We start from the raw sequence: 14,358 nt of genomic DNA on the forward strand, positions 1-14,358 counted from the left end.
CTGCTTTCAGTTTTTTTTTTTTTTTTGCTTTCAGTTTTATTTTTTGTCATCTTATGTACTATGGTCCTGCCTTAGGCTAGATTACACTTTTTACAATTATCTGCAGCCAAACAAGGTCCAAAGCTATTAAATGGAAAATTCCAGGAATAAATAATTCCTAAGTTGTAAACTGCATGCCGTTCTGGATAATGTGGTGAACTCTTTCTCCAGCTGCTCAATCCCTGCCCAGGACATGAAGCATCCTTTGTCCAGGATGTTCACACTACCTGCCTGTTAGTCACTTTGATGCTATATGGATGACCAGGTCTAATGTCATAATATCAGTGCATTTGTACACATAACCTTTTTTGACCTAAAGGGCCCCAAAGTGCAAGAGTGTAGTGATGATAACAATTTAGATGTGCTAAAAAGAAGCCATTAAGTGTGTCCTTTAAATGAAAAGTGAGATTAAAACAAGATATTTTGAAAGAGAGATCAAATTCACATGATATTTAATTCAGTATAGTCATAATTATTTTATTTTATTAGTTATTGCTCTAGTTTGAGACCAGTGGTCTCTTCATGGGGACATTCCCTTTGCCAGCAGCCTTCTTCTCAGTCCAGGTCAACAGCCTCTGCTGCTTCTGTTTCATCTCTGGTCTTGTGGGTAAGCTTAAGCAGCTGGGTGGTTGTTTGGAAATCCACGTCCTGGCTGAACTGGTTAATTGCAGAGGCACTTTCAGCCTCTTATAGAGAACAGCCCTTTGATGCTGCAGGCAGATGTACTGGGGTCATTTTACAAAGTGGGTAAGGTCCCTTTTGGGCTACAACTCCTGCCAGTGCCAAAGTTCTATGCCTCTTCTTGAACAAAGGGTTCACCAGCTTCTTGGCTTCCTGCTTCTTGACCACAGTGGGGGCCAGGGCTACCTTCTTCCCCTTGGCCTTTTTTCCTTTCAGCATCTTGGGCAGCTGAAGAGAGGAGAAAGAATTGTGGGTAATAAATAAGCAGCCACAGATTACCTTGTTCTTTTTTTCTTTTATTGGCACATTATATATAATAGTGGGATTTGTTACCTGTGTCTGTGCACACAACATAACAACATAGTTGGCTCAACTGTTTCCCCTAGTACCTCTTTCCACCATTGCCCTGGTGACCTTCCTCTACCCCACTGGTCTCCCCTCTATTTTCATGAGATTTCAGCTCACTTCCCTTTCCCACTTTTTCCTCTCTAGCTGCCAAATATGAGAGAAAACATATAAACTTTGTTTTCTGAGTCTGCCTTGTTTCACTCAACATAATGCTCTCAAGTTCCATCCATTTTCCTGCAAATGCTATAATTTCATTCTTGATGGCTGAATAAACTCCACTGTGAATATATATACATCATATTTTCTATACCCATTTATCTGTTGATGGACACCGAGGTTGGTTCCATACCTTGGCCATTATGAATTGTGACTGTAAATTACTGCTATAGTAATATAATTATCTTCAATAAATACCGAGAAGTGGCTGGGTCATACTGGTTTTTAAAGCTCTCAAATTTCAAATTATTACTATAACAATAATGTTGTAACTATATCAATTATGATATTATTATTAGATATGTTGAGTTAATTATATATTATATTATGCTGTATGTATTGTAACAATTATGAATCTCAGGTAGTGAACTCAGGTTTGGAAGCATCTGAATGATTAGTTATCCAGGAAGCCTAGGCAAGGATCCTGCAGTCATGTAAATGAGCACTGCCCCAGGATGTGGCCAGCTCTCACTGTCACCTGGTCAGTGACTGTATCCCACATGGTGGGCCCTTCTGCATTTCTTCTCTCCTCAGTCAGAGGAGGGTGTGAAAGCCAGATGGCCACAGTGATTCAATGATTCCCATCTCCTGGAATCTGTCTAACCTTTGTGTAATCTCCACCCTCACTTTACCAAGATGGTCAGTGTGACCAATACAACAGAGCATACAATAAAGTGACTATGTCACTTTCCAGATCAGGTTATAAAGCACACTGTGACCCACCCCCTCACCCTGCAATTGGGTCACTAGCTCTGTGTGGAACCAGTTACAGTGTTTTGAGGACACTCAGTCAACCCTGTGGAGAGGCCAGTGAGCAGTGGAGGCCTGCCCACACCACTCAAGGGAGGGCTCAGTTGACTGCAGCTTGTGGCAGAATCAGCCAGCTACGCCACCCCTATTCCTGACCCTCAGGAACCTGTGTGAGAGAACATGTCTGTTACTTGTTATGGTTTGGATCCATAATGTCCCCAAAGTCTCTTGTGTTGAAGTCTTGTCCCCAGTGCAGCAACGTTCAGAGGTGGGGCTTTTGGAAAGTGATTGGATCATGAGGGCTCAGATCTCATCAATGGATTAATCGATTCTCAACTGAATGAACTGCTGGGAGGTGGTGGGACCTGCTGAAGGAAGTACGTCACTGGGGGTGAGACCAGGAAGGTATCTCTTGTCACCTGTTCCTACTCCTCTCTTTTAGCTTCCTGGCAGCCATGAGCTCAGCAGCTTTCCTCTGACATGCCTTTCTGTGATGCTGTTACTGCTTTGGAGCCTGCTGACTGAAACCTTGTTCTAAACAGCTAAATTTGGGGGTAAATGGACACAAAGCAATAGGTAACTAATATAAAGATATATTCATCAGTGAACGACTATGCCCTTCGCTCCCTCAGCCCCCACACTCTGTCCAGGTCACTTTGAGCATTCTCAGGCACACAACTCATAACCGAAAATGTGTCCTCCGCCCACTGAGGGCACTGAGAGCTCCTGTAGGTCTGGGGCCTTCCCCTGTCACGGGGTTTTCTCTATTAGCACAGAGTGTGCTCTCAGTAAATGCTCAGAAACTGTTTGCTTAGTAGATCTGGGTATTTGTTTCTTTCCCAGAGCCTGAAAAATTGTGCTTTGCTCATAGCAAGCACCCAGTAGATATTTGTTGATTAAGTAAACAACCTATAAAACTTACTGCCAATTCAAAATTATCACTCACCCCTTCGATATGACACTGATCAAACATTCTTCATCTGATAATCTGAGTATAAAAGTACTTTAAAAAATATACACTTCTTGTTATGCAAATTAATACTTATAGTTAATTAAAAATCAGAACAATTATAGGTGGAATTCTGTCACGTTCCTTCTGCCCGCAGAGAGAGACACGACACATCAGTTGTTCATCAGAGCTCTTTATTCTTCTCTCTTCCTCCTCTGATCATCCTCTGATGATTCTCTGATGATTTTACAAGGCAGTTACAGTCATATTTATATGAATCATGAGCCAATCAGGTTACAGAGGATGTGGGGAGAGCAAGATTACAATGTAGTATAAAGCGGGGTAAAAAGAGGGTACACGGAAGAACAAGATTTCAATTTAATGTATCAAGAGAGTTCATGATGGGCATGGGTCACTTCGTCCAATCAGAGCAATTCTTTTTGGTACTGGCTTAGTGCCGGGGCAACTTCCTTAAGCAGTGTTAGCAGTTTGTTGCAAACCAGGTTGCCCCGGCTCAGTGTCAGTGTGGAAGTCCTTGTCAGCTGTTTGTTGCAAACCAGGTTGCCCCGGCTCAGTGCCAGTGTGGAAGTCCTTGTCAGCTGTTTGTTGCAAACCAGGTTGCCCCGGCTTAGTGCCAGGTTCCGCACTGAAGTCCTTGATGTTGCAAACCAGGCCGCCCCGGCTCAGCGCCAGGTTGCCCCGGCTTAGTGCCAGACTGGAAGTCCTTGATGTTGCAATCCACTGTCTCGGCATTAGGGCCACACTGAAATCCTGAAAGCCAGGCTAGGATGGGGTCTGCAGGCCCCAACAGAATTCTATAATGAGAACTGTCTTTCATCTTTTCCAGGAAAATATAAACATTTTAATATACTTTATAAGGTAGAGTCACCTAAGCTAAGGTTCTCCAAATTACAATCATCAAGAAAGATTTGGCTTCTGTCCTTTAGAGGGCCATACAGGAGAGAAAACATGATTGCCATTTCTGAAGACTGTCACAGTGAAAAGTTCAAATGATGGTCATGTGTGTGCATGTGTGTGTGTGTGTGTGTGTGTGTGTGTGTACACCCACGTGTGGAGTGACAAGAGGCATGGGAAGGGTCCAATCAACTCACTTCAGTGTCTGCTGCCTGCCTGCTGTGTGCCAGATGCCCTGAAAGGTGCTGAGGTACAGAGGAGCAGATAGTGTGACAGATTCCACAGATACACACTAAGCCTGCTTCCTGCCAGGCCCTGTGCTGGTATTTGCAGAGTTCACTATGGAGACGGAGAAACAGACATGGATGCAAAACCATCCTGAGGTCACAGCCATTTGAGTAAGGAGCCTCTTCTGTGGGACGCTGAACTGTGTGACAGACCACTGAAAGAAACACTGTCCCAGAGGCTGGCTGTGACTCCTCACATGCTCACTCAACTGACAGTTGCTGTGCACTGGCTATCCAACACTGTCCCTGGCACACACAAGTGCACACTCAGAAGTGGTTCAAGACAAATCTGCCCACATGGAGCCCATGGTGTAGCCAGCAAGACAATGAGTCATGTCATTGGAACTTAGAGAATAAGTATGGGGGTCAAAGAGGTATTTGGGATCTCAAGAACAGGGTTTAAAAAAGCAATGAGTGCTGAAAGGCTGCAAGAAATGTCCCTGTTGAAGGAAGTGACAGGAGAGATTAGGTGTATACAGCCTGGAGCAGGCAAGTTTGAGATCACCTCTGAAGTAGTAGCAAGGCTGCCACAAGAAGGCTGCAGCGTGTTTCCACAGGGCAGGGTCAGCATCCCCTGAGCCAGCAAGGAAGCTGAGACATTGCTAGAGTGCAGCGGCAGGGGTGCCGGGGCCATGCCCATGTTGTTCCTCTGAGCTTAGCACCGAGCCTCGCACAAAGTAGGCGCTCACTCACTGGACAAGCACAGGGGGTGAAGAGTTTATAGAGTGGACTGGGGCCTGTGGAGATCCAAAGCAGCCTAGAAAAATAGGTCTGACTTTCACAATGTCACCTAGATTCTCCTCTCTGAGCAGGACACTGTTTTCAGAGCAGGGACTGCACTGTGGTTTGATATGCAATCCCTAACCTAAGTCAAGATTGGGTTTTCTATGCAGAATATCAGTCCTCATGGAGATGAAAAATATTGAGCATTAATGTCTTCATAACACCTCTCTAAGGATTGAGGCTCCCACGTGCACTTTGCTTGGCCCAACAGTTCCACCTGCGTCCCGCCTCATGACGAGGACATCTCACAGTCTTCTCATGAGGCTGGCAGGACAAGATGTTCCAGTGTTGGCCCACTGACACTTGGTGTTAGGTAACCTTTCTCAGAAAGAGTTAAGCTACTTATTTAGTTCCTTTGTTCATTTCTTCCTTCTTTTCCTGGCCCTTCCCACAAAGGATTTGGTTTCATGGGATGGGCCCAATGTTATCTCAGTGTTTCTTTTCTGTTTTCTTCTAGGAACACTGGAGACAGAAAAAGATGCAGTCCCAATCTCAGAACAACAGGTTCCTGCAGGCAGGCCAACCAGCAGTGATGAAGAGAACAATTTCTCATGAACTGGCTCAAGTAGGTGCTCACAGGAACTTTCTCAATCTCCATCTTCTCTATCACCACAGGTTGTGAGCAGGTCCCCTCCAGAACAACCCCAGTGCCAGGGGTTTATTCATTGGCCCCATTCCAATCTTAGTAACAGAAAAAAGCTAGAAGTTATTGCAAAGGCCACTTTTGTACAGGAAACCTGAGGCTGCCCAGGGAAGGCCAGGCCAGGTGGAGAGAGGCCATGCATGTGCCAGACTCAGGCCTGGCAGCAAAGGCAGGGCTGCAGAGGCAGCCCTGTCATCTGCCTGCAGGGACCTCTGAAGATCTAGCTGTGGCAAAGCCAGATGGCTTTCTGGGTCACTGGGTCATCTTGCATTTTGCAGGGAGGAGGGGCTCCGAGAGGATGATGAAGTTTCTCCCTGGTACCCTGGCTGAGCTCTTCCTCAGAGGAAGGCCCAGGACTCACTGACAGTCCCCATAGAGTCAGCAGAGGGACTCTGGGAATCCCCAAGGTGGGTTGGTGGCAGCAGTGATTCAACATAGTGATTATGGGAGATGGAGGAAGGAGGAGCCAAGAGAACTTGATGGGACAGCATGGAGACTATGGAGGGACAGCCAAGGATGGCAGAAGTTGCCCTAACCCTCCAACTGAGAAAGTAGTCATTTCTCCTCCCTGGAGAAGCTGAGTCCCAGAGTTGGGGCAGTACAAAAGGGGTTGGGTGTGCCACAAGGAACCAGTGCCTTACTGAGGTTGCAGGATAGCTCCCATGTGGGTGAGGTAAAGGGATCCCATCAGAGGGATGGGCTGGCTGTGAAATAAAAGCTAAGAAATTTGTATATCAGAAATAAAGACAAAAGGTAGGCATATTTTTGAAGCAGGGACATGACATTTTTTAAAATATATTTTTAGTTGTGGGTGGACACAATATCTTTATTTTTTTATGTTGTGCTGAAGATCAAACCCAGGGCCTCACGCATGCTCAGTGAGCACAATACCACAACCCCAGCTGGGGGGATGTGACAGCTGAGCTGTCCAGAAAGGTCTGGCTCTAACAAAGGACCCCAAGTTTGCTTTATTTATAGCGGTACAAATCAAAGGGGACCCATAGGAGCGTCTTCACATAAAACAGGATGGGGGGTAAGCAAGCCATTGACTCTAGTGGGTCACTCCCAAATCCATCCGATGCTTTTATTTGAACTTGAAGGGTGAGCTAACGCAGGATTACCACATGACTCAGGCATTCTTGAAGAGTCAATATCCAATTCTGAGTTCCTGAGGCCAGATATTCCTGGTTAATGGCTCAGACTAGGCTCGCTTCTCATACAAGTCATGGATGGCTTCCTGAAGAGGAGTCAGGAGGACTTGGTGACAGTATGGAGACTGTGGGAGGGGCAGGCAAGGATGGCAGAAGGGCCCTGCCTCCGGCCCAGGTGTCCCTCATAATCATGATAGTGATTACCTTCTGAGCATCTGTGCACTTGTCCCTGGCCCTAAACCTCCAAATGGGGAGGCAGTCATCTCTCCTCCCTGGGGAAACTGAGTCCCAGAGGGTGGGCAAAGGACAAAAGGGGTTGGGGGTACCATGAAGAGCCAGTGCCTCATTGGGGTCAGGGAGACTATAAGAAAGGGCCTCTCAGAGTAGAGAAGAGTTCTCCCAGATCCTAAGCATTCCAGCCTCTTCCCCCACTTCTCTTCATTGTCCCTATGGAGGGTGACAAGAGGAGACCTGCCCTCAAGACCTAGGTCTTCATCCAGGGTTTTCTCATGGAGCCTTGAGCAAGTCACTGAAGCTCTTGGGAGTTTCTGGATTTGTTTCCATTTCTGCAAAATGGGATAACTCTAGCCTGCTCCATGGCTGTCAGGACAGAGGAGCTCAGAGGGGCTTGGCTACCCACCCATCAGGCCTGGCCTAGTCTAGAACTTCAGTCTCACTGCAGAGTTGAAGATGCTGCAGGGGCCTAGCAGCCACTCTGGAAGCTGCCTCTGCCTGGTCCCACCTCATCCCTTTCTGCAGTGTAGTGGTGGTGGAGGTGGAAGCTTCCTGGGGTTAGTCACTGGTGACTGTTATTATTCATTGCACAGAGGCCTTTTGGAAATTCCTACAGGAAGGCATTCTATAGCACATTGGTTGGTGGCTTTCAAGAGCCACAGGGATCCGCATCAAGCAACTTGGGAAAGAAAAGCCCATGGTTAACCCTCACAAAGAGATGCATCAAATGCTGCACTGCAGAGCAGGGAGTGGGAGTGGGGGAACACCACACATACAGCTGTGTGTACTGAAGACACAGCAGGCAACTGGGCAATCCATGAGTTAGACACATAACAGAGACTTGCTTTGCCTTATGGCATGGAAAAGAAAAACAAAATACCAACAACACAAAGTCAGGTGTGATTCAGTCTGTACCAACAGCAAATGTGTACACAAGGAACACACAGGGGCTGGTTTCCAGCCAGGAGCCACCCACAACCACCAATGGGCTCTGGTCAAGACACTCCCTCCAGTGAGAGAGCCTGTCAGATATTCCTCCCCATCATTACTCTCTGGGTGTTAGCAGGTACCTCTGAGAAACCCAAGGGAACTTGTGACAGTGTCCTGTTCCACTTTAAATGCAGAAAATACCACTAAGGAATGAAATCCCAGCAATGCCCAAGAGAACCTCAGCATGGCTCATCCCAGTATGCCATTCCAGGGATGGAGAAGCTGCCTGTCTCCTCTAGGGCCACTTGCACTCAGAAAGGCTCCACCCTCAGTGGCCTCCTAGAGCCTCTTCTTACCTCAAACTATAGCCAGTTCATGGTTATGTCTGGCCCATGATTGGCACAGCACCACCTCAGATCCTCTATACATCAGTTGCTCTGATGCTTTGTTCTAGGTCATGGTAAATGATTTTGTAGGTAAATCAAGAGATGGAAGCATGACTGTGTAAAAGGCAGAGGCCAGATACCATTGTCTCAGGAGCCACAGCAGGCCCCAAGCTCCCCACAGCCAAGCTAGTCGATTCCCCAGACACAGATCAGGCTGGAGGAAGATCACCTGGCTACCACATGCACAGATACCCAGCACAGCTTGGCTTCTGACAAATAAGCCTTGACTCAAATCATTTGGTAGTGAGCTTTGCTCTGTGTTGGATAATGCCTGAGGGCCGTGTGGATGCCACTGTGTGGTCCCACTGAGTCAGGTCCAGTAAACGGAGAGGCAACTGGATAGTGTAGAAAGTCCCCCATCACCCCCAGAAAGCCTGAAGTTTTATGACCAGATATCCAAACACACTATTCAAAGGTCACCAGAGCGGCAGAGCCCAAGAACAGAACACAACACTGCTGCCTTGGGACCTTCCCTAAGCAGCTTCAGCCAGCAACTCCCAGGATGCAATAGCATAGACCATGAATGGACCTGATGATTTCACTTATGATCTATATGGCTGGCAAGTCATTTACCTTCTCTGGGTCTCAGTTTCCTCCTCTGTTGAGTGGGCATAATGCCTCTTTTAAGGGTTGAATTGTCCTCCAAAAAACATGTGCTGGAGTCCTAAACCCATGACTTCCAAGTGACCTTATGTGAAAACAAGGTCTTTAAAAAATATACAGATCAAGACATTAGGGCATCCATTCATGCAATAAGGGATTATTTGGGTTCAACCCGCAGAGAAAAAAATTGGGGCTCAACCCACATAGAGGGAAGATGACATAAAACACACATGGAGAGATGGCCAGGGGACTGGAGTGATGTCACCACAAGCCAAGGAAGCTGAGGATTGGTACTGACACCAGGAGTTGGAGGAGGCAGAGGGATCCACCATAGAACCTGCACATGGAACTTGACCAAGTCCATGACTTGATTTCAGACATCTGGCCTCTAGAACTGTGAGATGATAAAGTTCTAATATTTAAAGTTGCCCAGATTTTGGTACTCTGTGATGGCAGCCTAGAAAGTGACTATAGCACCTTCCCCAGGGTGACTGGAAGACTAAGGGAGACAAACGATGAGCATCTGACCTGCAGCCCTGTGCCAAACATGCATGGCCAGAGTCCCTCCTCACACAGGTGAGCTGGACCCAGCTGTGGCCCTGGCCAGTTGTGCAGCAGTGAGCTGGTTATTTAACCTCACCTAGCCAGTATCATCATCAGTAAGATCAGGACAATGCTACATACTTTACAAGTTTGTCATGAAGATAAATTGAATGGTGGCCCAAAAGGGGCACAATAATTGTTGCTTTTTTATATAGAGAGAAGACAAACAGATTGGAATCTCCTATTAAAAACAATTGACCTGCAATTCATTTCTAAATGGTTCTGCCAGATGGACAGCAGTAACAGAATTCTGCCATTACCCTGATCAGTTTGGACCACTGCCTTAATCCACGCATTGTGGAACCAGAGACTAGGAACGAACACAGAATAGCACAGTTCCTGTGTCACTTGGAGCCACCCAGAGGTCAATGGGCAATCTGGCAACAAGGATAAGAAACTAATAAAGGCATCTGCATAAACCTGTCCTGAGGACACATCTGGCCCGGGAAATGCTGAATTCATCCAACCATGGTGGCTGATGACCCCCTCAGGCTATCCAAGCCCTGAATAGACTCAATGACTTTGGGTGCTTCTTGTAGAAATAGTAGTACTGGTACCAGTTGCAAAATTGGGAGAAAAAGCCAAACGAGAACAAACTGAAATCAATACTTTTCAGTTGTGCAAAGGAACCTGTCACCAGTAGACAATATCCAAGTTAAGGGAAATATTGTTAGAGGAGTGCTGGAATTTTGAGCTCTACCCCTGATGTGCAGTCCTGCTTCTGTTTCCAAGCCTGTGAATGGTTAAGGAAGGGCTAAATCTAAAAAGAGCACATGTAAGCAGTCACTGGTATGGCCCTGAGTAAATGTCAGCCACATGGAACTAGAGACCTGGGGTACCAGCTGTGGATGGCAGCAGCAGGAGTTCCTGGGAGTGTGGGAGGGGGCTCTACCAGTGAGGTGGCCAGCACAACAGACCAGGTGAGGAACCATCTGCAAGAGGGTGGTGCCTCATTCAGCTTCTTGGCCAAGTTTTCCTTGAAGGCTCCCATGATCTGCTTGTGAAAGCCTTTAGGCCAAGTCTAACCCTAAACCCCTCCCCACCGATTATATCCTGAAGACTCACTGGGACAGGATAAGTCTCTGATCTACCCAGACCACACTAATTTTACCCACACTGCTGGCAATGCATCCTATTCTCTTGCTCAGCTCACTCACTCAACACTGTCACTGTCAAGGACAAAAAGGCAGAAGCCCAGTTCACCAATTTATTCCTTTAACAGTTGCTGGAAAATTTCTGAACCATGCAGATTCACATGGCAGTAGGGTGATGGTTGATGTCCTTGACACCTGATGGAGTCAAACTCTTCACCATACAAGCACATGAGTCCCCTCTTCCTTGGAACACATGCTCATCTTCTCTTTCTCCTCTGGTTCTGGCCCACCTGGCTCTCCCTTTGCTTTAGAGGCTTAAAAGGAGACTAAAATTTGGCTCCAGGTTTTGGGGAGTTGAAAGTAGCACCCATAGCTCAGGTACTAGAAAGCCAGGCCCGTATCCCACCAGCAGTACCTCCAGCTTCTGGAGAATTGAAAGACACGTCTATAGTCGTGTCACCAAAACCTGCTTCATGCGTGAGAACTCTCAGCTCTTCAGCAGCTGTCCAGGGATGCCTGACCCTGGTTCTGGCTTCTGGGGAGTTGAGAGAATCTCCCATAGCCCACTAGTGATAATTTCCAGTAGCTCTACTGCTGTGATTCCAGCATCTGGGAAATTGAGAGTTCCTGTAGCTGAGTCACTGGATCAGGGATACTTGGTAGGAGCCCACATGCTGTAACTTGTGTTTTTGGTCTTTTCCTTGCTCTTGGGCCACATCATCCGGGCTCTTTTCTCCTATAGGCTCATCCATTTTATCTTATAACCTTTCTTTCTAGCTCTGCATATGTAGGTTGATATTTTATTTGTTTGGCATATTTAATTCAGCATTTCTTGTAAATAGTTTCTGAGTAAATCTTAGGCTACAATCATAGGATTGTGAAGGCTGTTAACAGCTCCCCACTTTTTTTTTTTTTTTTGACTCCCCCTCTCTCTCTGCTACTTTTAATAATGTGATTTCTTCATCATGGTCATTTCATAAATCCATTATCTCAATCCTAGCTAGAATGTAATATTTACAAGTTAATTCATATGTTCATTTGAAACAAGAAAAAAATTTTTTGAAGGTGCCTCTAAACTATAAGCCCCTGTAAAACCATTTTTTTAATGTCCACAGGCGGAACTTGACTGATTTCTTTCAAACCTGACACCCTAAATAGATCCCTCTGAGGTCCAGCCTCTGGTATGGTAGGCTGCTCTTGTCCATAATCAGAGCCCATAGAATGAATGTTACCACTTTCTTTATATGGACACTTGTTCCAGGGATTGACACCCCTCCCCAGCACCACTCATTGTGGGACACCAAATTTACAGCGGTCTTCAATACAGGAAACACTGACAGCAATCCAAAAAAGTCCCTTTTAGGTTATCTATTTTATAACTGGAAAATATTTAAACTAGATGACCTAAAGAAAAATATATGTTTTTCTGCCATACTGCTTGGTCTCTGCTTGTGCTTGATGGTCAAGAGGGATGAGCTCCTAGTTTCAACACCCTTTACTACTAGATCCCTACTGCAAAAGACAAAGAAAATGAACAGAAGGCCCTTATATGCAGGCCTTTATAGCCTTCAGTCAGGATACAAAAAACGTTACAAAAATATGCCAGTTAGTCTCCTATGGCCACAATGGCAATGGGAATAGCCTGATTGTCCCCCCTTGGAAGACCTGGCCCCTCTTATTCTCACTGCAAAGTAATTCCTCTGTGAAGTGACAGGGTCCAAATGCCCACAGGGGTCCAGGAACCCAGACTATCATCATCAGAGTCATGTGGCATGGCAGTGTTGAGAGCAGGGTGGTATCTGTGCTGCTAACTGTCTCAAGGACGAACAGGACTGCTGGGCCCCTGTGCTTACCAAGGTTGTTAAGAGATATTTGTCCGAGGAATGTGCGGTTGCCTGGAGACCTTATCCATCAAGGATGGGAGCGGGGCCTAGCCCCGACTCATCTCCTGCATAGTTCACCCCTTCCCTCCTCCCTTCTTCCACTAGGACCGTTCAGTTCTGGCAGGACCCAATGAGAATCAAATAGATTGGCCAGACCCAACCAGAGGAGGACTAATGTTTAGCTGTTCAAATGTTAACCAATTAAAAGAACACTGTAAAACTGCTTGCCTTTCATTATAAAAACCCTGCTAACGAGGGCTCGGGGCCTCTCTTAGCGTCACTGGTAAAGGACGCAGAGGACCAGGTTCGAACTTGCTAATAAATGACTCTTTGCTGCTTGCATTGATCGTGGTCTCTGGTGGTCCTTGTGGGGTCTCGAGTCTTTGGGCACAACATATGGGGGCTCGTCCGGGATGCCCCAAGCCCACCCAGACACCTGATCATAGAGTCATAAGTGACACCTTCGGCCGGTGAGGAAGGCATTGCCGTGTATTTTCTGGTCTGGATTGCCTGCAGGTTCTGGTTCTGGGCTGGCATAGTCCAGGCGGACGCGCTATAGGACCCCAGCAGGGTCTCGGGAGATGTCCCCTCAACCCGTCGGGCGACCTTGTCGCATCTGGTGACTCTGTCACATCTGGGCAGCTTTTGCGCTGCATCTGGGCGACTCTGTCACATTTGGGTGACTCTCACATCTGGACAGCTTTTGTGCTGCATCTGGGCAGCTTTTGCACTGCATCTGGGCGACTCTGTCGCATTTGGGTGACTCTCACATCTGGACAGCTTTTGCGCTGCATCTGGGCAGCTTCTGTGCTGCATTCAGGCGACTTGTCGCATCTGGTTAACTCTTTGTCCCATTTGGGCATTGTGTTGCGTCTGGGCAACTCTTTGACACAATCGGAAATTGTTTTTGTTGACAAAGTACCAGCTAGCCAATTTTTGATTTAGCGCGCTACGTGTCTGTCTGTTTGTGTATTGTAATATAAGAGTAATATATTACTCTTGCCTTCTATTAAATTCTTCATTGTGTTAATTCGATCTTAGGCTTAGGGATACTCATTGCAGGGTACTTTACTGTCCTTCTCCTTGCTCCTGAGAGATTTGTTTACTCCAATCCCCCTAGGCAGAGAGCTCAGCAGCTCCATTCCTCAAAAGTAGTAAGAAATAATGTTTTGTGATTTTCTGCATTCAAACCTAACCTGATTTCTCAACCAGGAAGAAAAAGGGTTAAAAAGTCCTGGGTGATCCTCCCTCCCCCCTGCCTGGCCTTGCTGAAGCCTGCATTGGAATGTAGGCTGCAGCAGTCTCAGCGGGAAAGGGAGGTAACCTGAAGATAAGAAGAAAAGAAAAAAAAGGTGTCCGTTTTAAACTTCTGGGCTGCTACACAGAACTAACTCATTCTCTAGGATTCTTGTTTTGTTTTGTTTTTCTCTAATGCTGTATTTTTGAGCTCATAATTTTGATCCTGCATACCTAGGTTAATGATTTTTTTCTTTTTGATCAGTTCTATTTTTATTCAACTAGAGTTTTTGAATATCTGTTACATTGCAATGGAGATTCACCTATAAAGTTACAAGGCCTTTGATTTTGTATTATTTGTATGTCGTGCTAATGTCATGTTTTGTCTGTATCAAAACTGAGCGCTCCTAAAATTAAAATTTAAAAATGGATCCAAATACTTTTATTCATGTGATTTAAAAGGGTTCAATTTAAATTGGGTAAACTAATAAAAGTAAAATGTCTTTAGAAATAACTCGCAAGTCTCTAGGTGGTCAAACTAATGGAATGTTGATGTTAAACAATGTC

At 46.1% G+C, this 14,358-nt stretch overlaps 1 long non-coding RNA gene across 1 annotated transcript in view; it reads right to left on the reverse strand.

Moving 5' to 3' along the window:
• Positions 1–509: 509 nt before the first annotated feature.
• LOC124965476 (uncharacterized) overlaps positions 510–14,358 on the reverse strand; it is a 56,834-nt gene continuing 42,985 nt past the window's right edge. The window contains exon 6 of the long non-coding RNA XR_007105184.1: positions 510–948. This is a non-coding gene — a long non-coding RNA (uncharacterized LOC124965476). The remainder of the gene's footprint in view (positions 949–14,358) is intronic.

Source organism: Sciurus carolinensis, chromosome 15 (genome assembly GCF_902686445.1).
Source record: "Sciurus carolinensis chromosome 15, mSciCar1.2, whole genome shotgun sequence".
NCBI classification, from domain to species: Eukaryota; Metazoa; Chordata; class Mammalia; order Rodentia; family Sciuridae; genus Sciurus; species Sciurus carolinensis.